The sequence below is a fragment of the Monodon monoceros genome, unplaced genomic scaffold (assembly GCF_005190385.1).
Source record: "Monodon monoceros isolate NGI ecotype Baffin Bay Population unplaced genomic scaffold, NGI_Narwhal_1 Super_Scaffold_11, whole genome shotgun sequence".
Taxonomy (NCBI): domain Eukaryota; kingdom Metazoa; phylum Chordata; class Mammalia; order Artiodactyla; family Monodontidae; genus Monodon; species Monodon monoceros.
The window spans coordinates 139,028,058-139,051,705 of record NW_021703767.1 but is presented as its reverse complement, the minus strand read 5'-3'; positions in this window follow the sequence as shown (position 1 = coordinate 139,051,705).

Genomic DNA, 23,648 nt, shown 5'->3' with positions numbered 1-23,648 from the left:
GCATCCTAGAGTCAGCTTCCTATACTCAGACCTAAACCATCTACAAACTCTGTGCCTGGGTTGTGCTTACTTGGGGCCAAAATATTGGCCATCCTGTAAATGGTAAGTTTATATTTACTGAGTACCAGTAATGTATTCAATAGAAAAATCGCAGCTATTTACAGATGCGGCAAACAAAACCCAGCAGTGTTCCCATGCAGGAGGCACAAGAACAAGCTCTTCGGTGTTCCTGCCTAAACGTATCATAAGGTCACAATGAGTGATGATGAATCCACTGGGCAGCAGTGGAGCTGGTGTTCACCTCAGGTTACGCAGCCCTCCAGGCTTGTGGCAATGACAATGAATTTAATTGTCTCTTTTGGAAAGAAGCAGTTCAATGCAGTAACTCTCGAAATGCATGCTAAATGCTTATTATAGTCTCCTTTCCCCCTTGGGACCTTGCCAGCATATTTAAAAAGCCAAATTTGAGATCACTATGCAATACTCACTACTGACAATATGTGTCCTTTTCCAGGCAATGATTAATAAACATAAAGGATTGTTAGCTGGGGGAAAAAACTTATTTAATCTTTAAAGATTTTCATAAAGCATTTTCCAAAGCCTGGCAGATCAACCCTAAATGGAATTTGTGGGAAAAAATCAAAGCTGGATATGAATCAGTGTATCGATCATCGTATATTGATATTTCATAGAGGCAGTAGGCATTGAGAAAAGAATAACAAAGGCAAGTGGTAGCCTCTTTTCCCTTTAAAATGAATACAATAAAAGTTACTTATTTGCTGGAATGGCATGAAGATCCAGATCTTTCAGTCTACCAATTTTCCTCTATCATTTAGATCCACCAGACATGACTTTGATCAGTTGGTATGGAACTACTACAAGATGGTGGCTTAAAAAGTTAACTTTGATTAATTAATTGTCTCAATTAATAATTAAGACAAAATTGTTTTACACTTCACCCCAGAAACACATACATCACCTACATAGTTCTTAAAGGATCTTAGAAATCAAGTTGTTGTGAGAGTTTCACAACTGACACTTAGTGATCTCCCAAAGCAGCAGAGGCCTTGGGAGGGTACTGACACCTCCAGATGAAGGCGATTATTGGATGTGGGGAACTTTCCAACCCTAGGAGGCTTGTTGTCCATTAGGCCTTTAGACACAGCTCTAGGATGTCCACACCTAGACTTGGGGGCCTCCCAGTCTATGAACAGCTCATAAAATGGACAACTCTTGAATATTATACATGCCTGAGGCTCATTCAATCACCAGATACTCATTAATGTCCTACTATGAACCTACTGTAATTTTCCTAGGTGTAAAGCCCAAAATACTCTGTAACTTCTAGTCCGTATTTCTGCAAGAAAAGCAAGTCTCGAACGAGGATATGTAAGTTTGCTTTTAATAAATGCTAAAAAGTTGTGTTTTTTTCTGGTAATTGTTATACAAAGACAAATTCTTTGAATTTGAACCCAGTCATGAAAAACATAAATTACTGACTATAGAGGAACCCACTAGTGAGTGTTTCTTATGTCAAGTCCAGATACTCCCTTTTCTTTTTGTTTTTTCTTTCAGCAACTCTCAGGGACTCAGCTCATTTCATCCAATTATCATTTAAAAATTTTTGCTTCCCTACAGGTTGAGTTTAGAATGAGACACAAGTAAGACTGTGTACATTCCTAATCTTGCTGTTCGCGAGGGCATGCACTATTTTCTGCAAATTGCTTTCAAGAGGTAACTGCAATCTACCTGCCAAAGTACAAAGTGCTGAGGAAAAGACTTACGCAAGAATATTGTGCTCAGCCAAGTTGCTATCTTTGCATGGAGGAAATAGGCAGACATTTTCAAACATGCATTCAGATTCTATAGCTCCCATGAGCCTTAAAACACACACACACGCGCACACACACACACACACACACACACACACAGAGTAATGGAATAACTTCAAAGCAGGCGTAAGTGGAGAAGGTTAAACAAATACTCAGGTAGTGAAGACTGAATCCATGTAAAAATAGATCTGTCTCATATCTTTTTCTTTCTAGTTGACATGATTTTTATTCCACAAACTTAGCTGTGCTAAAAGTGTTCCATTACTCAACTTTCTTAAGTCATTAAACCTGATTGCAAGAAGCTACGTTGTCTGGATGGTGGGAAATTCATTGTCCATTATTTCCGTATTTTTTGATGCTTTGTTTAATTGTACAGTATGAGCATGCTACGTGCAGTGTTCTGCACTTCCCTTTTTTCTTTTTTTATTAAGACTATTTTTTCAGAGAAGTTTTAGGTTCATAGTAAAATTAAGAGAAAGGTACAGAGATTTCCCGTATACCCCCTACCCCGACACATACATAGCCTCCTCCATTATCAATACCCCCATCAAAGTGGTACATTTGTTACAACTGATAAACCTACACTGATACATCATAATCACCTAAAGTCCATAGTTTATATTACAGCTCACTCTTGTGAACATTCTATAGGTTTAGAAAACGTATAATGACATGTATCCATCATTATGGTATCCTAGAGTATTTTCACTGCCCTAAAAATCCTCTGTGCTCTGTCTGTTCATCCTACCCCGGCCCCCAATCCAGGCAACCACTGACCTTTTACTGTCTCCCTAGTTTTGCTTTTTCCAGAGTGCTGTTTTTTTTTGGAATCATGCAGTATGTAGCCTTTTCGGGATGGCTTTTTTTCACTTAGCAATACGCGCTTAAGTTTATTCCACATCTTTGAATAGATTGATAGCTCATTTCTTTTAAGTGCTGAATAATGTTCCACTGTCTGGATGCACCACAGTTGATTTATCCATTCACCTACTGAAGGGTATCTTGGTTTTTGGCAATTATGAATAAAGCTGCTATAAACATCTGTGTGCAGGTTTTTGTGTGGAAGTGATTTACTTTTATTTTGTCTGTTAGGCGCAGGCATAATGGAGGATTATGAGTTCATTGGAGGATTGCTCTCAGTTTAAATCCCTGTGATTCACCAGCGATCCCCTTATTCTCCAAGCCTACCTAGTATTTTTGAAGCCAGGATTCTTGCCAACTCAGGGGTGAGAATTTTTGTGAGGGCTGTGAGCTCATAAAAACAACCCCACATAGCTTCTAAGACCCTACCAGCTACCTTCAACTGTAAGCTCTGTCAGGATGTAAATTTCTGTCTGTTTTGTTCATTGATGTATCCCCAGCAGCTATTGGCTCATAGTATGTGCTAATAAATTAACAAATGGCATCATGTTGAATGCTGTCAGGGAGAGGGACATGCATTTCTGCCACTCAGCTCTCAGGAGCCTTGAGGAATCACTTCCTAGTTGGCTCTCTTTTCCCACTCCCACCCCACCTCCTCTCTCAGTCCTCCTCCAGACTTGCCCCTTCCATATTTTCGAAATTTTCTCCAATGAACCTTTAATTTTGTAATTGGAAATAACTAGGTAGACATAGGAATATTTATGCAATAGTAAAGAGAATCTTTTCTCCAAAATTTTTTTTCTCCTTTTCTGTGGATTGTTGTCAAATTTGAAAGCCGATGTTTTATGTGATTATCTGTTGCTATATAAAAAGGAACTATTAATCAATCCATTACATTTCCCTTACTATCATTGATATTGTGGGCAGTTAGGAATTGCATTCATGTCTATATGTTTAGATTATTTCACAGCAACCAAATGAATATGTGGAATATTATTTTTCTAATTTTGGTAAACCGAGTGTTTGAAAAGAAACAAAAATTCTCCAGCCCTGTGGTTTTAGTAGCTGTCCAGCTGCCAAGAGCCTGGACACCTCCCTTTATCTTCTTTTGTTTTCTATAGCTATTTGGAAAATAATTTCATAATTTAAAAGAATACTTTCTCACCTTAAGTGATGCTAATTGCAGACACATTCAGTTTTTAAGACTGAATTTAATATCATGATACTAAAAACAGTTTTTCTGGTGTTGCCATCTCAGTTTGGAGACCAAAAGGTACATTGCTGCTTATTCATTTAATATAGAAAAATGTTTTCCAACATCTTAGAAATTGGAATACATTTTATTTTTAAAATAGAAATTGGTTTCCACATGTAAGTGGTATCATATGGTATTTCTCTTTCTCTGTCTGACTTACTTCACTCAGCATGACAATGTCTAGATCTACCTATGTTGCTGCAAATGGCATTATTTCATTCTTTTTAATGGCTGAGTAATATTCCATTGTATATATGCACCATGTCTTCTTTATCTGTTCCTCCTAAAAAGAAATGATACAAATGAACTTATCTACAAAACAGAAACAGACTCACAGATTTAGAGAACGAACTTATGGTTACCGGGGGGAAGGAAAGTGGGGAGGGATAGTCAGGAAGTTTGGGATTCACATGTACACACTGCCATATTTAAAATAGATAACCAACAAGGACGTACTGTATACCACAGGGTACTCTGCTCAATGTTATGTAACAACCTAAATTGGAAAAGAATTTGAAAAAGAATAGATATATGTATATGTATAACCGAATCACTTTGCTGTACACCTGAAACTCTCACAACATTGTTAATCAACTCCAATTAAAAATTTAAAAAAAAGAAATTGGAGTCGATGTCTGCTGATTTCCAAGATTTCCTATTGTCGTGGCTTCAGATATATTACCTGTGGGGATGAAGTAAATGTGAAAGCATGAGCTGGAGGCTGGAATCTGGGATAATTCAAAATAACCCCAAATTCTGATTTGCAATCTGACCCATGGTAGGGAGAGTTGGGCAGTGAGGTTGTAACCTCTCCTAGATATTAGATCATAAAAGTTGGAGTATTCATCCTAGTGTGTTAAAACACAAAACCCAAACCTCAGGGTCTTGACAAAATAAAGCTTTGTTCTCAGTCAAATTACAGTCCGATTTAGATGGATGGGATGGTCTACCATCCAGGCATTCAGGCCTCTTTACCCTCTAGGGGCAGATGAATTTGGCGAGTTCTAAGTGAGGCAGTATCAGGGACAAGTATCAGACTGTGCCTCTGAAGAGATGTCATTTGTTGAAATGGTAACCTTGGAGGCATCCACATGGAACTGTCAGGGAGACAGCTAGTAGGCTCTCCATCCAACTACAGCTCAGTTCCCAGGGAAGCCAGGTCTGGCACCAGCCTGTCCGGCTGACTCCAGTTCAAAACTGAGTGTGGTTCTATGAGACGTGTACTAGGATGGCCAGCTTCTCAGCTGCTTTCTCAGGATTTAGTTGTAGGAATGAAGAAGAATGAGGGGGATGTATACACAAATGATTCACAAAGTATGGTCACTGGACCAGCAGCAAGGTACCCTCTGGGACCTTATTAGAAATGCAAATTCCTGGGTCACCCCAGCGTTGCTGACTCAGAAACTCTAGGGGCTGGGTCCCAGCATCTGTGTCCTAACAAGTCCTCTGGGTAGTTCCGAGGCAGTTAAAGTTTGAAAAGTGCTGTCCTAGATAATCCACGAGGAGGATTTCAAGAGCTTCTTTGTGACTTCTTGTGTCGGCTCATTCGTTCAAACACGATTCCAGGTGCCAACTCTGCACCAGCCCCTGCCAGATTTTTCATGGGCAGGACTGTCACTGTTTGCTCACCGTCTCCACGCCTCAGTCCCCTCGAGGCACAATTTCCATAATCATCCAGGGGAGGCACACTGTGGAATGTAAATCAGATTTAATACTTGCTGAAATTTCACAGGTTAGGAACATAAATCTGCTAGAAGACATGCATGAAGCTCATTCTAAATAAAATACAATGAGCTCTGCATTACTCACCATTTATTTTTATTATTATCTTCACTAATATTCTCCCACATTTGCACTGGTAGGTAAATGTTGCCTGAAAATTAAATGTTTAGATTTCAGGTTCTGTGAAAGCAAATATGGTCTCCTCTAAATTTTGCAAAGTTAGCAGATTTGTGTAAATTAAGTTGGTGTTACCTGTGAAAAGAAAATCAACTGAGCAAAATTGACAATTGTAAGCTTTTCCGCCTTCCCCTTCCAGCTGTGGTTGGCAGAACGACAGGAAATGTGTAACAGAGTGAGTTCTTGAGAAACAAATTGGTGCCTTGTTGTTTTGTTTTTAATATTTATTTACTTATTTTTATTTTTGGCTGCATCAGGTCTTAGTTGAGCCACGTGGAATCTTTCACTGCGGCACACAGGGACTTCTCTCTAGTTGTGGTTCGTGTGCTCAGTAGTTGCAGCACATGGGCTTAGTTGCCCCACGGCATGTGGGATCTTAGTTCCCCTACCAGGGATAGAACCCACGTCCCCTGCATTGGAAGGTGGATTGTTAACCGTTGGACCACCAGGGAAGTCCTGGTGCCTTGTTTTCTAATGAACTTGTTCTTTTAAATTTTTATTTTATGTTGGAGTATAGTTGATTTACAATGTTATGTTAGTTTCAGGTGTACAGCAAAGTGATTTATTTATACATATACATATATACATATATCTGTTCTTTTCCCCTATAGGTTATTACAGAGTATTGAGTAGAGTTCCCTGTGCTATACCGCAGGTTCTTGTTGGTTATCTGTCTCATATATAGTAGTGTGTATATGTTAATCCCACCCTCCCTATTTATCCCCCCCACCACCACCTTTCCCCTTTGGTAACCATAAATTTGTTTTCTAAGTCTGTGAGTCTGTTTCTATTTTATAAATAAGTTAATTTGTATCATTTTTTAGATTCTGCATATAAATGACATCATATGATACTTGTCGTTCTCTGTCTGACTTACTTCACTTGGTATGATAATCTCTAGGTCCATCCATGTTCCTGCAAATGGCATTTTTTCATTCTTTCTTTTGGCTGAGTAATATTCCATTGTATATATGTACCACATCTTTATCCATTCCTCTGTCGATGGACACTTAGGTTGCTTCCATGTCTTGGCTATTGTGAATAGTGCTGCAGTGAACATAGGGGTGCCTGTATCTTTTCAAAGTATGGTTTTCTCCAGATGTATGCCCAGCAGTGGGATTGCTGGATCATATGGTAGCTCTATATTTAGTTTTTTAAGGATCCTCCATACTGTTCTCCATAGTGGCTGCACCAATTTACATTCCCACCAACAGTGCGAGAGGGTTCCCTTTTCTCCACACCCTCTCCAGCATTTATCATTTGTAGACTTTTTGATGATGGTCATTCTGACCGGTGTGAGGTGATACCTCATTGTAGTTTTGATTTGCATTTCTCTAATAGTAGTGATGTTGAGCATCTTTTCATGTGCTTTTTGAACTTTTACTCCTCTCCCTCACAGGAAAGGCAGCCAAGGTATCATCTTCTTGATTTCTGGGCTTACTTGGTACAAAGGTAGTTAGTAGTTTTTAGTATTCCTGGGGAAAAAAGAAGTTGCCACACTTTGGAGACATCCCCAAATAATGTTTTTGCAAACTGTTCTTGCTGTGTGCTCTCTGGAGCACCTACTCCCAAACACCTGAATAACTTGTGTTTTCACATGACTCTTTGAGGTTTGAGAACAATTGGTCTGACCCCATAGAGGATGGATCATGTGAAGAAGTCGCGGGTATGGTTGGTGCTTTGAGGGGAATAAGGCCTGGTCTGACCACAGAGCAAAAGAGTGAGATTCCAGGGGACTGAGAGAATGGGGGTTTCCAAAGGTGGTAGAGAACTGTGATCTCAGTACTGAGAAATGGAATATTTCCTGCCATATCAGTAAACAAAGGATGTCACGGTCATCAGCAGTTGCAGCCCTCCAACCTGAGCCCTGAGGAGACTCAGGAAGGAAAGAATACCTGCCATATAGCAGCCTTCAGACTGCAGCCACTCCCTAGGGCGAGCCTTGAGGAAACTCAGGATGTGAAAACAGGGTGCTGATGCCAGAGAGCTGAGGTGCACATCAAAGGCATGATTGCGGTGAACCCAGACTCTTGCATCTTCCCATACATAGAAAAGCGCTAAATTCCTTAACTTGGGATATCTGGTTTTCTTTAATTTACAATAATCGTTGGATGTTCCCAACTCCCTGCCCTTCGTTGCAAAACTTCTATATACCCTGGCTCTCCCCCTCATCTCCTTGGAGCGGTTCTCTCAGGGTTAGTTGAAGTCCTAAAAATTTCGGCTGAATAAAACATAACTCTCAACTTTTAGGTTGTGAGCATTTTTTTAAGTCCACAGTACTAAGTACCCTAGACCTTTTACAGTGGTGACTCCGTGGATGGCTGTGTTCTAACCGCTTTGCTGAGGACTTGGGGCCTGTAGTAATGCTGCCTGTGGCAAAGTGTGACACTGAGGAATAGTTGACTCCAGGCTGGCGTCTCTAAACGGACCAGCATGACTGGGGCAATGACCAGTTTTCCGTAAGACAAGATGAGGGCCTCATCAGGCCCTCCCATAATTTTCTTGTGTTGTATGAGTCCAAAGGTCTTGGTACAACCCAAGGTGAGACGGCAAGCTGTGAAAATTGACTGGCTTTGAACTTCACACTCACTTTTTGAGTATGGCCTCAAACCTAACTTTGATTTGATTTAGAAAGGAAAATAAAAGCATTTCTTGTACTTTATCTTAGAGGAGTTCATGAATTTGCTCAAAAGATTTACTTTTATTCTGCCTCCTGACATTCTTTCTGTCATATTTGGGAAACTCATTTCATCTTGTTTTATGGTTTCTACCATCCTGTTTCATACCTTAAGTTTGCATTATGTTTCCCTAGGTGAAACATAAGGTTCAGGTCTTTCTCTCCCCAGCAATACAGCAGTGGACGAACAGAACGAAGCAATCGAGATGGTCAGGCTAATTTTAGGGTCCAAATTATGTAGTTGGCTTCTGTATCTAGCAGACTCTTGATGCCTCCCTGACATTCCTTATCTGCATTCAGGCCTGACTTCTAAAGACCAGCACTTGTATGTGTGTGTGTTTTAGATTTTTGTTTTTCCTAAGGGCTTTCTCTGTCACCGGATTCTGCTTTCTCCATGCCCAAGGCAAGGTGGAAGTGTGTGAAATCTACACGTCCTCCCATTCCCAGTGGCTCTTACCCAAGGTCAATGGGAGTCAGAGTATAAGTACCCCTGATCCCTCGCTCTGTAGGCAGGGTAACTACTGCACATGCTATGCATTGGCTCCTGGAGCTGCCCAGTGGTTAAGTTCCAGGTACTGCCTTGATAACCTACTTAATAATGGACACTTTATTGGCTCCCTTCCTTTCCCTCCCTTACTTTCCCACTTCCCTACTGGTATTTCCCACTATCACCTCCCAAGTGAATTATTTCCACTCAAATTCTTGTCTCAGGGTCTTCTCCTGGGAACACCTAAACTATGAAACTATGTCCCTTTCATTCTGGCTTATTTATCCATCAGGGCTCTTTGACTTGTGTCCAGAATTTCAAAAATGAAGAAAGGGTTCAGTCCTCTTCACTCTTGCGTGCATGAGCATAAAGTCTCCTAGGAAGAATAGTTGTTAAGTAACTTGATCTTATGGTTCAGTTTTTAATTTACTAATTTGCAATTGAACAGAGAAAACAAAAATTTTATTCTCTTAAATACAAACATTGAGTGCCTGATGAACACAAAATTGTGAAACCAAGCAGGACTCTGTGGGGCTCCTGGGCACAAAAGCCTTTCTGTGTCCCCCATTTCTTGATTACAGGAAATAGGCTTCATTCAGCCTCCATGACTTTCCCTGAGTTCCAACAGGCAGGTTCAAACAGTTGTTAATCAGGGAAGGGAGGGGATGCAGAGACAAGGGAGGAGCAGTCAATACACAACAGTGCAGCCTTGGGGCAGGGCCCTGGTTCCCCCTCAAGGGGTACACGTCACAATATCTTTGAGCTGTTTTGCAGATACTGAAACCCAGTACCTGCAAAACAGCTACAGTTTTGGGAGAAGTTAAAGGTGTGCTGCCCACAAGCATGTAGACCCCAGAACAGTTGGAACCAGAAGGTTGAATATGCCAACTCCTGGTTACCTCACTACCAACCAATCAGAAGAATGTCCTCAAACTGATCACACCCACCCCTTTGAACCATTGCTATAAAACTCCTCACTACCCCCTTCAGGTTGGGACACACAGTTTTGAAGGCATTAGCCCCCTGTGGCCCTCTTTGCTGGCAAAGCAATAAAGCTATTCTTTTCTATTGGGTTGGCCCAAAACTTCGTTCAGGTTTTTTCATAAGATGTTATGGAAAAACCCAAACAAACTTTTGGGCCAACTCAGTGATTCACCGAAAACTCTGTCTCTGAGATTTAATTCGGTGTTGGAGTGCAGAGGCCAGATTTGGCTTCAGTTGTACTAGGCAACACGGAAGATGTAGAAACTTTGACTTAGAAGTCCACATCGTGGGTCAGGAAAAAGGAGATGCTTCAGGTGACATAAACATAAATCCCAAGGGCTGTGGGATTCCTGTGTGGGTACAGTGTAATAGTCTTTGAGGATGGCTTTAGTCATGGGAAGATCTCAGAACAAGTCAATAGTTTAAGAGATGAGAAGAAAAGGGAGGAAGAATGGAGAAATATAAACATCACAATCAGAATTTGTGTTTACAGATGTTGGTTCAAGGGACTGAATGGGATACAAAACAATTTTCTTAAAAAAGTGTCATGTTTTTATATTTAGCCAGATCAGAAAGCAGGTGCCACTCAAACCTTTAAAATCTGGAAGCAAGTCAATTAGCACTGTTTAATTTCTTTGTATTCTATTTAAAACAATGCCAGCGTATTCAAATGGGATTGATGCTAACAATGGCTAAAAGAATAGAGCACAATTTGGTGGTTGATTCAGATCTCTAAGCGTTCATCACTTTTCCTCTAGGGGAGTAGAGTTGAGACGGTGTATAGGGGAGCAAGCAAAACCAACACCTCCCACATCTTTGTTTCGCTGAATTAATCCTCCTTGTGAAGAATGAGGTGGCTCCCTGATTCGTTAATGGAATGCAGCACATTTCCCCTCCGTGTCCTTGGCTGAGAGCAAGTCTGCTCAACAGTGACCGAAAGTCATCCTGTTGATTGATTTTCCTAATTGAAGAACTTATGTGCCTCTCTAGATGCTTGGGCTGAAGGATCAACTAGTAATTTGTGTTCTAATCATAAAAATAGTTTCCAGTTAAAGTAGAATGAAACCTTTTCATCTTTTTCTTTTCCCTTTTCAATCTTTGCCATTTTTCTAGAAACCGCTAAATTGGCTTGAGTTCAGGCATGACTGCCTTATGCAAATACAAACAAACTAACTGAGACCTTATAGTAGTTGAGACCTAGGGATTTTGAAATTAATGCTAACATATTTGTCTTCTTGGCTTGGAAGTAAGAAAATCTAGTCTCTTATGTTTGGAATTGTCACAGGCTTATTGTGAAATGTCTTGAGAGGGTCACTTATTCTCATTCCCACCCCTCCTAGCCTGATTCTTGAATTCATGTGGAAGGAGTATTAAAAATCCAAATTCTTCTCAGACCCGAGCTTCTTGTTTGTAATTTAATATACCTTCTCGTGATTAAAGTGCCTTTTGTAAATAACTGTTTAGATCACTGTGGACTGAAAAAAATTGCACAACCTAAAAGCTAAACTATGCTTAAATTGGCAGACTTTCTGAGGATTTACGCCTGGGAGCCAGCCTCTCAGATCACTATAAAGGTCTGCTCCGAAGAGATAAGGGGCGAGCCAGGATACATAGAAGTTTTTCAACAAAAACCAGGTAGTTGGAATATCAAAAGTTTACTGTTAATTAAAGAAAAACAGGCATCTCAAGTTGATGAATTTAGTGCTGTTCTGTGTATGACGATGCAGGAGTCTAGGCTCATTCTCTTTGATGTGCACCTTAACTATCTAGGGCCAGTATCCTGTTTTTCTCCATCGTGAATCCCCACAGGGTGCACTGTCAGGGGCGGCTACAGTGGTTGATGGCTTGATGGCCACAACATCCTTTGTTTACTGATATGACATTTTTCGCCCACAATGCCACCTTTTTTAGATAAGAATAGATCTAATTGTAAAAGCCTCCCAGAGAACTAAATTCATCCTTAGAAAAACAAATCTTTGTTTAACCACCATTGAGTTCAGTAAATTTTCTCATCTTGCTCACCACCCTGCAGAAAATGGGAGAAGAAAGGAAAAGGTAAGATAAACCATGGCTCTAGAGGGCAGCTCGGAGTTGATTTGAGGGGTGGTGGTTGGGTGGTGGTGGAGAGGGCTTTGTGGGTGTGTCCAGAAGTAACACTCGTTATTGAAATTGATGTTAAAGCCTGCCAAAATTCAAATTCAAGGTTTTCACATGTCAAGTTCTATATTTCAACTTTTGGGACTTCCCTAGTGGTGCAGTGGTTAAGAATCCACCTGCCAATGCAGGGGACACGGGTTCGAGCCCTGGTCCAGGAAGATCCCACATGCTGCAGGGCAACTAAGCCCGTGCACCACAACTACTGAGCCCGCGCACCACAACTACAGAAGCTCATGCACCTAGAGCCCATGCTCCACAACAGGAGAAGCTACCGCAATGAGAAGCCCGCGCACCACAATGAAGAGTAGCCCCCGCTCGCTGCAACTAGAGAAAGCCCACGTGCTGCAATGAATACCCAACACAGCCAAAAATAAATAAAATTAAAAAAAATTTTTCAACTTTCAACGAGCTGCAAATAGACCCGATCCAAGTATGACAACTCTGGAGTAAGGCTAGGACAGAAGGAAGCAGATACAGCAATTGATATGTATCCCAGATCTGGCCCAGCTATTGCTGCAGGAATGTCAGATAGTGGCGTTGATGAAGGAATTGAAATCTGAAAATAATTCCAATCCCCAAACCACAGTGGATATCAGTAATTAATTTCCTTATATCTAACAGCTATGCCCACTTCTGTGGTAGACCCTTCATTATATACCCTCTCCCCATCCTTGGGAGTGGACTTCCTCTCCTAGTTGCTAGGAGTGTTGCTGCAAGGCTGCCCTCAGCTCTCAGACTCTTGGAGAGATGGACTCAGCTGTAGAGACCTGCCTCATCCAAGTTCATGCTCTATTTTCAGGGTCATCCTCCTCCAGTGACTGATGGGTATGGGGTGTAAAGATTTTTAAGGTTAGTCCTTGTTTAATAAACACTTCACTTGATGTCAAAAGCTCAGTATCTGTGCACCAGCACTGAACTGAATCTCAGAGACAGAGTTTCGGGTGAAGTAGAAAAGAATAACTTTATTGCTTTGCCAGGCAAAGGGGGACACAGCAGGCTCCTGCCCTCGAAATCCATGTGTCCCAACCAAGGGGAGTTTGGTGAGAAGTTTTATGGCAATGGTTCAAGGGTGGGTTTGCTGATAAGATTAGGGTGTGTTCAGGGCCTGTAGTCCTTTAATCTGGTCTCAAGTAATCTTCTTGATGAACTTCTCCAGTTCCTTTAGTCTGGCCTCAGGTGGTCTTTCTCATAGTAGAATGCTGACATCTTCCATTTTCTGGGTTTTAATTCTATATAGGGCTTAAAGACATTGTTACGTGTATCCCTTGAGGCAGAACCAGGACCCTGCCCCAAGGCTGCACTATTGTTTCTTGACTGCTCCTCCCTGTCTCTGCATCCCCTCCCTTCCCTGATCAGCAACTGTTTGAATCTGCCCTTTGGAACTCAAGGAAGGTCAAGGAGGCTGCATGAAGCCTATTTTCTACAAACAAGAAATGGGGGACACAGAAAGGATTTGTATCCAGGAGGGTCCCACAGGGTCGTTTTCCAGTTCATACAAACATGTGTGAGTTTGTTCTGGGGTTTTGAGGAATTTTTTCCCATTGACCTGCTATGTCTCTCTCTATTCCAATACCCCGCTGCCTTAATTACCATAGCTTTGTAAGATGCATGGTAGGTGACTGACCTCTCTTTTTCTTTCTTCAGTGATTTCTTGACTATTTCAAGTCTTGGCACTTACAAGTAAAGTTTAGAATGAGCTTTTCAAGTTTTATTAAAAGTCCTATTGGAGTTTGATAGGAATTAATTTAGATCTTGTGATACAGCTGGAGAGATTCCTCAACTTTACAATGTTGTCTTCCTCTTTATCGACATATGTCTCTTCAATTATTTGTCTTCTGTAATGTCTTTTCATCAGCTTTATAATTTTCTCCTTAAAGATTTTGTATATTAGACAGATTTATTTTTATGTTACTTATATTTTTGAGCTACTGTAAACAATTATGTTTATTATCATATTCTTTTTGTTTGTTACTGATGTCTAGAATAATACTGATTATTGATTTTATATTTATTCACCTTGCTGAGCTCACTAATTAATTTTCATAATATGCCTGCAGTTTCTTTTTTTTTTTAATAGACAAGAGTATTATCTGTGAACACCATCAGCTTTTCTTTTCAATTCCTCTGTCTTTTATTTATCTTTCTTACTCTCTGTGTGAGATAAAAATTCCAGTGCAATGTTTAATAGAAGTGGTAATAGGATGCACTCTTATTTTGTTCCTGATTTTAAAGGAGATGCTTGGAATATTTTTCCATTAAGTAGGTATTTGTAAGGATTTTTTTTCTACTTATTATTTAACATGCTAAGAAAATTTCCTTCTATTTATAAATCAGTAGGAGATTATAGCTTGAACAAGTGTTGAATTTTAACAAAGGCTCTTTCAGTAGCTACTTAATCATTTAGTTTTCTTCTTTTATTGGTTAACACAATAAATTATGTTAATAAACTTGTCTGATGTCGGACTAACTTTGAATTCCTGGAATAAGTCCAGTTTGGTCATGATAAATTGTCTTTTTATAAAACTTGCTGCTAAAATTTAGCTTAGGCTTTTCATATGTGTGCTTTGAAGACCCCCTACAGAAACAGCGTGGACCCTCACCAAAATTTGGTTCAGCAGTGAAGACTGATGATGGCATGTTTCCGATGTCACTCAGTCAGGAGTGAATTGTAACAGAGAATCTGACTCCATCTTTTGATGTTTGGTGTTTGACTCATGGCGATGTTTAAGTCATCTCTCCATCTTCTCCTCTGTTCTGCATCTGGGCAAACTGATAAAAAAAAAACCTGGGTGCTTCTTCCTCTGGAGCAGCTGGAGTATTAAACTGCGCAAGCTTTCGCCTGTGTGTGGAAACCCCCACTCCAGCCCACTCCCTATCCACAGTGAAAACTGCAAGCCAGCCTCCTTTTCTTGTTCTCTCAATCCGTTTTTGGACCAGTTGGGGAAGCCTGCCTTGCCCTCTCCTAAAAGCCTCACTGTGTGAATAATTAACGTTTTCATACCCTCTTGGTGTGTGTGGTTGTCATCAGTTTTTACATTAGAAAGAGATTTTGAGTAGGGGTCCATCCATCCTGCATCTCTATTTTGGACACAAAATAATGTGTTAATGAATGAGATGGGATTGTAATTTTACTTTTGCTATCTTTGCCTGGTTTGAGTATCAGAGTTATACTAGACTTATTAAATGAGTTGATAAATGAAAAAATTCCTTCTAGAGAGGAGTTTATGTAAGATTAAACTTATCTGTTCCTTATTTTTGGTAGAACTCATCTGTAAAACCTGGATAAGAATATTTTATGGGTATTTTTTTATACTATGAGTTTAATTTCTTTAAGGATTTTAAGGTGATTCAGGTTTTCTATTTTTTTTCTTTTTGAATTTTATTTTATTTATTTTTTTATACAGCAGGTTCTTATTAGTCATCAATTTTATACACATCAGTGTATACATGTCAACCCCAATCACCCAGTTCATCACACCACCACCCCCACCCCTCTATTTTATTTCAATATGAGAAAATTTTCAAATTTCCTGGATTAAAATGTGTGGTTGTAGTGGTGGTATACAGGCAGGAGGGGAAAGGGGTCTGGGGTCTCTTTTATAAGGGCACTAATCCCATTCATGACGGCTCCATCCTCATGACCGAAGCACCTCTCATAGGCTCTTTACTTTTTTCAAAGATGTTTTGTGATTTTTGGTGTACAAGTCTTATACATCTTATGTTAAATTTATTCCTACATATTTTTTGATGCTATTATAAATAGGATTGCTTTTTAAATTTCATTTTTGGATTGTTCATAGCTAGTGTATAGAAATACAATTGATTTATGTATATTAATGTTATATCCTGCAACCTTGCTTTTTAGTGAGTTCCTTATGTTTTTCTATGTATAAGATCATGTTATCTGAAAATAAGGATAGTTTTTACTTCTTTTAAAAATATAGATGCCTTTTCTGTCTTTTTATGAAAGTTACTAATTTTGGACTTAATTTCTTTCATAGATATAGGCCTATTCAGATTATTTCTCCTTGTATTTTGGTTGTGTGTCTTTTAAGGAATTGGTACCCTTAAGTTATCAAATTTGTGGCAATAGCATTGTTCATAGCATGCCTTCATTATCTTTTTTTTTTTTTTTTTTTTTGTGGTACGTGGGCCTCTCACTGCCGTGGCCTCTCCCGCCGTGGAGCACAAGCTCCGGACGTGCAGGCCCAGTGGCCATGGCCCACGGGCCCAGCCGCTCCGCGGCATGTGGGATCCTCCCAGACTGGGGCATGAACCTGCATCCCCTGCACCGGCAGGCGGACCCTCAACCACTGCACCACCAGGGAAGCCCCTTCATTATCTTTTTAATGTTCATGAAATAAATAGTGATGACCTTTCTTCAATTTTTCATATGTATATCTCTCTTTATCCTTGGTTTCTTCTTGGTGTTTTCTCTATTTCTTGGTTAGCCTGGCTACAGGCTACTCAATTTTATTGTTCTTAAAGAACCAGCTTTTGATTTTGTTGATTTTCTCTATTGTTTTTGACTTCATTGCTTAATTTTAATTATCTTATCTTCTTCTTGCTTAGGCTTAATTGAGCATTTTATGTGATTTTATTTTTTCTCCTCTTACCATATCAATTATACAGGCATACCTTGTTTTATTGTGCTTTGCTTTACTGCAACCCTGCATTGAACAAGTCTGTTGGCACCATTTTCCCAACAGCATTTGTTCGCTTCATTTTGGTAATTTTCACAATATTTCAAACTTCTTCATTGTTCTTTTATTTGTGATGGTGATCTTTGATCAGTGATCTTTGATGTTACTATTGTAATCGTTTTGGGGTGCCACAGACTGTGCCCATATAAGACAGTGAACTTAATAAATGTGTGTGCGTGACTGCTCCATCTACTTGCTGTTCCCGCATCTCTCTCCCTCTCCAAGGACCACCCTAGTCCCCAAGACATAACAATATTGAAATTTGCCAGTTAATAACCCTACAGTGGCCTCTAAGTGTTCAAGTGAAAGGAAGAATCACGTCTCTCACTTTAAATCAAAAGGTAAAAAGTATTACCCTTAGTGAGGAAGGCATGTCAAAAGCCAAGATAGGCTGAAAACTTGGCCTCTTGCACCAAACAGTTAGCCAAGTTGTGAATGCAGAAAATTCTTGAAGAAAATTTTAAGTGCTGCTCCAGTGAACACACAAATATTAAGAAAGCAAACAGCCTTACTGCTGATATGATGAAAGTTTTAGTGGTCAGTATGGAAGATCAAACCAGAACCATAACATTCCCTTAAAGCCAGAGCAAGGCCCTAACTCTTTTCAATTCTATGAAGTTTGAGAGAGATGAGGAAGCTGCAGAAGAAAACTTTGATGCTAGCAGAAGTTGGTTCATGAGGTTTAAGGAAAGAAGCCTTCTCCATAACATAAAAGTGCAAGGTGAAGCAGAAAGTGCTGATGTAAAAGCTGTAGCAAGTTATCTAGAAGATCTAGGTAAGATAATTCATGAAGGTGAATGATTCTAAACAAAAGATTTTCATTGTAGATAAAACAGCCTTCTACTGGAAGAAGATGCCATCTAGGAATTTCATAGATAGAGAAAGTCAGTGCCTGACTTCAAAGCTTCAAAGGACAGGCTGACTCTCTTGTTAGGGGCTAATGCAGCTGGTGACTTGAGGAAGGAGCCAGTGCTCATTTTACCATTCTGAAAATCCTAAGGCCCTTAAGAATGATGCTAAATCTGCTCTGCCTGTGCTCTGTATCTGGAACAACAAAGCTTGGATGACAGCACATCTGTTTACAACATGGTTAACTGAATACTTTAAGCCCACTGTTGTGACCTACTGCTCAGAAAAGAAGCTTCCTTTCGAAATACTACTGCTCATCAACAGTGCACCTGGTCATCCAAGAGCTCTGATGGAGACGTACGATGAGATTCATGTTGTTTTCATGACTGTTAACACAACTTCCATTCTAAAGTCCATGGATCAAGGAGTAATTTTGACTTTCAAGTCTTATTAAGAAACACATTTTGTAAGGCGATAGCTGCCATAGAGAGTGATTCCTCTGATGCATCTGCACAAAATAAATTGAAATTGTTCTGGAAAAGGTTCACCAGTCTAGGTGCCAGTAAGAACACTCATGATTCATGAGAAGAGGTTAAAATATCTACATTACCTGAAGTCTGGAAGAAATTGATTCCGACCCTCTTGGATGACTCTTCATTGGAGGAAGTAACTGCAGATATGGTGGAAATAACAAGAAAACTAGAATTAGAAGTGGAGCCTGAAGACGTGATTTAATTGCTGTAATCTCATGATAAAACTTAATGGATGAGGAGTTGCTTCTAATGGATGAGCAAAGAAAGTGTTTTCTTGAGATGAAATCTACTCCTGGTGAAGATGCTGTGAAGATTGTTGAAACAACAAAAAAGGGTTTAGAATATTACATAAATTTAGTTGATAAAGCAGGGGCAGGATGTGAGAGGATCAACTCCAATTTGAAAGAAGTTCTACAGTGGGTAAAATGCTATCAAACAGCACTTTGTGCTACAGAGAAACCTTTCGTGAAAGGGAGGGTCAATTGATGTGGCAAACTTCGCTGTTGCCGTATGTTAAGAAATTGCCACACCCACCCCAACCTTGAGAGCAACCAGCACCCTGGTCAGTCAGCAGCCATCAACACTGAGGCAAGACCCTCCACCAGCAAAAGGATTATGACTCACTGAAGGCTCAGATGATGGTTAGCATTTTTTAGCAATAAAATGTATTTTAATTAACATATGCACATTTTAAGACATAGCGCTACTGTACGCTTAATAGACTGCAATATACTGTAAACATAACTTTTATATGCACTGGGAAACCAAAATATTTGTGTGACTCGCTTTACTGTGATACTCATTTTATTGCGGTGGTCTGGAACCGAACCTGCAGTATCTTCAAGGTATGCCTGTCCTCCCTTAAAAATTGTTTTGTTTTAGTTTTTGTGTTATAGTTTCTAATATACATGGCAGAGTGAAAACTTTCTCTACCAGTAGTAAGCTGGGCAATTTTAGGGCAAATATTGCTTATTTCTCATCTCTGGATACCAGTATCTTTTATTGCTTGATGTCCAGTGGCTTGAAAACCTTTGCTTCATATATTTTTTCTGCTGTAGTTTTATAAACTGTTTTAGATGCAATACTTGTTAGTCCATCTTGGGTAGAAGTGGGATTTTGTCAAGTATATATATCGGCTTCAAATGAACACGTTTTTATTACTTATGCTTTAGTAAACTTTATGTTCTACATGGAAATAAATTTGAGAAGCTCCTAGTTATACAGTCAGCCTCTTACACTTGTGGATTTGATTCCATGTGTTTATTTCAAGAGTAAGTTTCCAGTGATTTGAGACCATTCAAGCTTCCTTCAGGTGCAGCTGAAATTCCAAATCCTGGGGTAGTGTTCCTGCCCTTAAACAATAGGTTGAAAATAAACAATGATAACATAGAGATTGTAAAAATGAAAAAGCAGAACTTGAGTTGCTTTCATTCTGTTATTTTACATGATAACTTCAAGTTTTTAATTTGTGTTTAAAATCTAAAAGAATGAAACAGATGTGACCTGTAAGGGATAACATTCTTATTTGGCAAGTATAAATTTTAGTTCACATGTGAAATATTTTACTATTTTGAGTAGTATACTTTACATTAAAATTTAGTATTTTAAATCTATTCTTTTCAAACTAAGGAACAAATAAAAATATTATTGCTTATTATTTCATGATTACTAGTGAAAATATCATTTTGAAGAGGGGATTGTTTGAAAAATAATACACTGTGGTTGTCAAATGTCTTAGGTTTGTCACTGTGCAAAGGATATGTCCAGTTAGATCATGGCAGTCAAGAAAGTCCAAAGCCATGGCTTCCCACTAGGTATTTATAGTTTATTTAAAATCTTCTAAGTAATAAAATATTTTATCAATAAGTGGTCATTTCTGTTATAACTAATATTTAAAAAAATTTTTATTGTATGGTTGATTTACAATGTTGTGTTAGTTTCAGGTGTACAGCAAAGTGAATCAGTTATACATATACATATATCCACTCATTTTTAGATTCTTTTCCCACATAGGTTGTTACAGAGGATTGAGTAGAGTTCCCTGTGCTATACAGTAGGTCCTTGTTGGTTATCTATTTTATATATAGTAGTGTGTATATGTTGATCCCAATCTCCCAATTATCCCTCCCCACCTTTTCCTCCCTGGTAACCATAAGTTTGTTTCCGAAATCTGTGAGTCTGTTTCTGTTTGGTTAAGTAAGTTCATCTGTACCACTTTTTTAGATTCCACATATAAGCGATATCACATGATACTTGCCTTTCTCTGTCTGACTGACTTCACTCAGTATGACAATCTCTAGGGCCGTCCATCTCACTGCAAATGGCATTATTTTGTTCTTTTTAATGCCATAACTAATATTAAATGGTGACAAATCTGACATTCTATCTTCATCAGGTTTCCAAGGAACATACCTAGAAAGTTCGCTCAAGATCAAATTTATCCATAGAATAGGACAAAGTGTTACATTTACCCTTTACCAAGATGTGTGTACATAAATATTTATAATTTTATGAAAATGCGTGATAAATACCCAGAGTGAGGTATAAAATTATGGGAATTTGTAGAGTGGTGATTAATTCCAACTGGAATGATGGGAGAAGGTGAAATCTTCCTAGCGGGTGAGAAATTTAGTTAAAGCCTCGAAAAAATGATCAGGAAGATTTCCAAGGGTAAAAAAGAGAGTTCTTAGCTGCAAGTATAGGCTGAGGGGTATTCCTAGGCTGAGGAGGGGGCCTGCCTGCTTACTACTAAAAAATGAGTTTCCTTTGAAAGCTGTATTTACCCTTAAAGTTTACTTAGGCTTTCCTATGGGAATGGAATAGTAGGAACAAAGGTCATTAGATGATCTTTTAAGGTTTCAATCAGTGGATTATTAATCTACTTTCAGAATCTAGTGCCATATTCCATGAGATGAAAAGAGTCATCCCAAAATGGACTATTCCGCTTTCTCAGATTTTTTTCAACCTGAACTGATATTAAGGGAGAAATTATGATGCATTCTTCCAATAGAATTACGACCTGCTTCTATTTTGAATGATTTCTACATTTCTAGGCAGCACAAAGTCACCACAGAGCTCTTTCCTAGTAAATATTAAATGGGATGGCAACATGAATTCTTTCCGTTTTTGTTCCAAGAGAAGGGTAACGGTTTCACAATTTTTTTTCTTTCCCCCTTAATGGAAGTCATCAATTACACCAGAGGATATGATGGGTTTTAGGAATCTAAAACCATGAAATTAAATATAATTACCTTGTTCCTTTTTCTTCTTAAAGCCATTTGTGTTAAAAAGTTAGAAATTAAATTAAATGACTCTATATTAAAAGGCATGCTTTTGGCATTTTTGTAAGATGAACAAAAATTCTTCTAAGAAATAAATGCTAGTTGAATGGGCAGGGCGGAATGGGGAGGCATTCAGCGTGCCCTGTCAATGTCTGCTTCACTGCTATCTCCTTTATATTTCAACTCACCACCTCAAAGTTTTGGACAGCTGTAAAATGCACTGCTGATACTAAGTGGGCCACCTACTGAAGTGTAGTGACTGGAACACAATTATTTAGACATAAGTGCAGACTAACACATTTTCTCCTTGGAAATAGACCTCCTTAGTGAAGATAAAATTGAACAGAGTTTTCTACATTAAAAAAAAAATCAAGAAATTCTCACATAATTTTAGAAACAGCAAGTATTTCTCCTTGGTGTTTCCAAACATCAGCAATACAAGGAGAAGCTAGAAGGAGGCACTGTGAGAGTGGTATTTTTTTCATTTTTAATTTAATCGAATTCTTATGTCTTGGAGGAAGAACAAACCTGCCTTTTATTAGCCTGCCCCAATAAAAGCTTTAATTATCTTACTTAACCGACAATCTGCTTCTCATTATTAAAGACAAAGGAGAAATTAACCTGTGGGAGTTCTTTCTCCATTCTTGTCATCATGAATGTTGAAATAATTGCAATATTTCAGAAGACAAATGGATGTGTGGCATTTAAACAGATATTAAAGGAAGAACCCAGTCCTAGTTGAGTTAATTGGCCCACAGAAATTCAGAAACTTTTTAAAACAAATTTCAAATGACTTCATTAATATGAAAGCTTATGTGTTTGTAAGTTATATACCAGTTTCCTCAGTGATTTGATGACAAGTCAAAATTCTGTTGGATTCCATCATGACCTTGTTTTCATTAGAAGATGCTTTGTGTGAAGGGGTGCTTCTTCACTTCTCTTTGTAATTAGTTAGGAATCCTACACAGCTCAGGAAAAAGAAAATAATCTAAACTACCTATTGGCTTCAAGACTCCTCTTAAGAATAGGTGCTTGTATTACATAATTGCAGCACGCTTTTTTCTTTCATTATGTCATTTCTTGAAATGTGCACAAAAGTTGGGCCCTGTAAGACTGCTACCTCCCAGATATATGTGCTTGAAGGATGATACAAATTTAATTGAAGAGTTTGTTCTTATATCTGTGTAAATGTAAGCAGCAGCAATATGTTGTAGTCTTTAAGTACACATCTCCTGGAATGTTTGACCTGGATTTCTTTTTACTCATTATGTGCTTTGGCTAAGATAATTAATGAATTAATCCAGTATTTCAACACTAAGTATCTGTGAGACAAAGGATATACCTCCTGGACCTAATAGTCCAAGTATTTGCTAACAGACAAAAAATCCAAATGACAAGACAAAACCCATCATTAGGACTGCGTTTGTGCTTTGAAGGAAGTATACATGGTGATGTGAGAGTGTATAAAAGGGAACTTTGTGGGTTTTGAAGAGTCAGGACAAATGTTTCAGAAGGAAGCATTTCAGTTGATAACTGAAGAATGAGAGGGATTTATTACTTTGGAAGGATTGGGGTGGGAACTTTCTATGCAGAGTGAAAAACACATGCAAAGGTTTGGAATAATTTTTAATATCCCCTCTCCCCAAACACACACTCACCCTCATTCTCTCTCTTTCTCTCTCTCTCTCCTTAAAATGTCCTACTTTTGACAATACATTTTATGGACCTTTTACTTATAATTCATGTTAAGGATGAAGTCTTTAAGAACAATGGGAAATGTTCTTTGTTTTGAAGCAGGGGCTTGTTATGTTTATATCTGTATTTCATAAAGAAAATGCTCAATAATTTGGAAAGAAATTCATCCATTGCTAATTGGCCAAGGGGATGACACCGTTCCAAGGGAGAGACAGATGACAGCTTTGGGGAGGGAAGCTGTTATTTGTGGAGATGAGAAGACGTAGATGAACCAAAGACACAGGAAATAAAATGATGAGCTTGTGGTGGTGGATGGCACATGTTGGAGGAGAAGGAGGTATTGAGGATGTCTACTGAGTTTCTGGATGAGTGCCATTTGCTAAGATAAAATGCCAAGTGATAGAACCAAGTCTGGAGGGAAGGCCAAGTTTGTTT